The sequence below is a fragment of the Glycine max genome, unplaced genomic scaffold, assembly GCF_000004515.6.
Source record: "Glycine max cultivar Williams 82 unplaced genomic scaffold, Glycine_max_v4.0 scaffold_58, whole genome shotgun sequence".
NCBI classification, from domain to species: domain Eukaryota; kingdom Viridiplantae; phylum Streptophyta; class Magnoliopsida; order Fabales; family Fabaceae; genus Glycine; species Glycine max.
In genome coordinates, this window is record NW_024464729.1 from 65,400 (window position 1) to 68,518 (window position 3,119).

A 3,119-nucleotide genomic window follows, 5' to 3' on the forward strand; every position below is an offset into this window, starting at 1 on the left:
GGTACCCTTTTTGAGAGAGAGATAGTCGGATAGATTGTAGAGAAGCTCTTGGAAACACTCTTTGTAAGTTTTTCTTTCGTTGTTATCAAATAAATTTGCAAGTTGCTTCTTTTATCTCCCTTCTCCCTCCTTACTGATTACTGCCATTTCAGTTTCTTTTCTTCTTCCTCCATAACTGATTCTGTGCGGACTACCGCAGTTTCAATTTTCTTTTATGTTTAGTTATCATTTTTAAGCTTTTAATTTTATTCTTCTTATTGTTTATTTTACCTGCAAAATACATTCAAACTATTTTAATTTGTTTCCTACTTCTTTACTGTCCGTTTGATCCGTTCCGCTGATCTCTGGTGTATATATATATATATATATATATATATATATATATATATATATATGTACAACTTATATTTTCTTGTGTAACGGTAGTTTGCCTTAAACTTTTATGGAAATCTTTCAACGTCATATTTTATTATTTATAATCTAAGAAATTAAATTAGTGAATCATAATTTTAATCGAGCCGTCCAATTTAGAGGTCGAAGATAAGGATGCTTTCAAGGTGTCTTAACCTACCATTGAGTCACTTAGGATTGTATTGAGGGCAACTCAGACCTTCCTTTGAGGGACTGGATGTCCTCCATTGTGCGAGACTGATGTAAAGGAGGCGACGTCGTATGAGGCAATGCTTTAGGCATACGAGTTGTAGGAGGAGGTCCTAGAGGAAGTTTGGGAGTTGATGGAGGAGGACACGAAGGAGACCCCAACGATAATCTTACCAGGAACTTAGGCTAGCACTACTAGAAAATTTACTTTTAACATATGTTAGAATAACATTAGTTTTCTATAAAACCAATGTAAATGAAAACACAATAGCATAATCGTAAATAATATGACCTTGTTAACATTCATTTTTCAAAAAATCGATGTTAACATTAGTTTGTTAACATCATTTTTTCAAAAATCGATGTTTTCATGACTTCTTTAACATTGATTTTTACAGAAACCAATATTAACCAACTCATGTTAACATCATTTTTTTTATAAAAAAAACTGACATTGTATTGTCCTATTTATAATATTTTTCGTGCTTTTGGCAATTCACTCATCTCCCTCACGCTTCTGGCAACCTCAAACCCTTTGTCACTCTCACTCTCACTCTCACTCTTGTGACGCTGAAACCATTGTCGTCAGTCTTGCTCATGATCGTCTAGGTTTTAGTGTCACTCTCACTATTGGTCTCACTCTCGCGGTGCTAAAACCAGTATCAGCACTATCACTTTCAGTCTCACTCTCACTGACGGTCTAGGTGTCACTTTCTCTAGCCATAGGTTATCTTATGCACAATTATCATTACACATACTTTTTTATATATTTTGGTGGTCACCAAGGCTTGCCTTATATTTATCTCTTTTGCAAAATGTGTGTAGTTTTGTTTGTATACAAGATTTATATTGTTTATGATGTATGCGATGATGTCTTGTAAATGTTTTTTTGAGAAAGTTTGTTTATATGGGAAAGTTTTAATTATTCGAGTTTTTAATATTGCGGTTTGATGCATTGCAAGTTATCTTTAGTATTTCAAAGTTCCTTGGAGAATGATGCAAGTTTAATTGTGACTATCTATTTAAAATATATAAAAGTTGAACTCCATAGTATTACGCTGCTATGTCAGCACAATTGATTATTTTGGATGAAGGAGAGAATTCTTCTTTTGGGTCTATCACTTCTCTTTCCTTCTCTCTTCTTCAATGTTACTCACAACATAACAAAATTGTACACCAAAAGAGTAAATATATTATCCTTACTATATCATTAATTATAAATTTTGTTTAAATAATAATTTTGTATAATTCATTAATATATATTTCTTTGCACAATAAAATGTAATATAAATATTATATTTTCCAACTCCCTTTTTAATTGGTTATTTCATAAATGAAGTTATTAATGTTACTTTGCAGACAAACATAACCTCCTAAAAAATATGTTTCTTTTCTATATATATGTATAATTCAGCCAAAAAATATGGATAATTAGATAAATAGATGGTTAAATTGTATTTAATGTTTACATTAAACGATTGTCATATGTTATTTCACTATGGAAATTGAAATTATTTTTCTAAATATAATTTTTATATTATGTTATATATATATATATATATATATATATATATATATATATATAATCTTTAAATAAAAATTGATCCATAATTTCCGATCTCTATATTTTTATATTAGCATGTTTATATAATTTTATATTTATTTATTTATTTGAGATGTTTCTTTACTATCTTAAGTATGGTTTTCAATTTCACTTATTTAATAAATAAATAATTTTAATTCAATTAAGTCTATATCATACTTTTTTTGCTTATAATATTTATTTTATATTTTATTTACTATAATAATTTTAATAATTTACTAACAATTATTTTTTAATAATTGTTTTTCATATGAGTAGTCAATCAACTCAACTTCAAGTACAAAGATCTATATCAACTTAGAAAATCGTTATTTTGCAAAGTTTAAGATAGGGTAAAATGAACTTTCTTCTTTTATTTTATTTTATTATACATATTTTGTAATATTCAACAAACAAAATTATTAGTTTGTTCTAATTCTTTGATTGATGCAGTTAAAAAATTATAAATTTTATTCTAAATAACTACTTTGCAGAATAAAAATAGAGCAACATCAAATAAAAAAACTATCTTTTTCAAGTTCGGTCAACATTGATCTTGATAAGAAAATGTCAAAAAATAGAAGATCTTTGTCATAGATAATGTCCATGAAATAGGTATGAGAATCACAATTCATGCAACAATCAATGAAATCGATGATACGTTTGGTTGAAATTATGTTGCATGTGAGAGATGCCAAAAGAAAGTTACAAAAGAGAAAAATCAATACACTTGTAGAGAATGTAAGCAGTCATCCAATTATCTAATAAAAATGTTTAATATTTTTATATAATGAATTATTTTTTATAACATAATTAAATAAATATTACAATTCTTAAAATATTTTTAGGTTCAAGATAATTAAAATTGAAAGTCTATGATGATATTGGTATAACAATATTCACAATATTTGATCAAGATGCATAACAAATTCTAAAC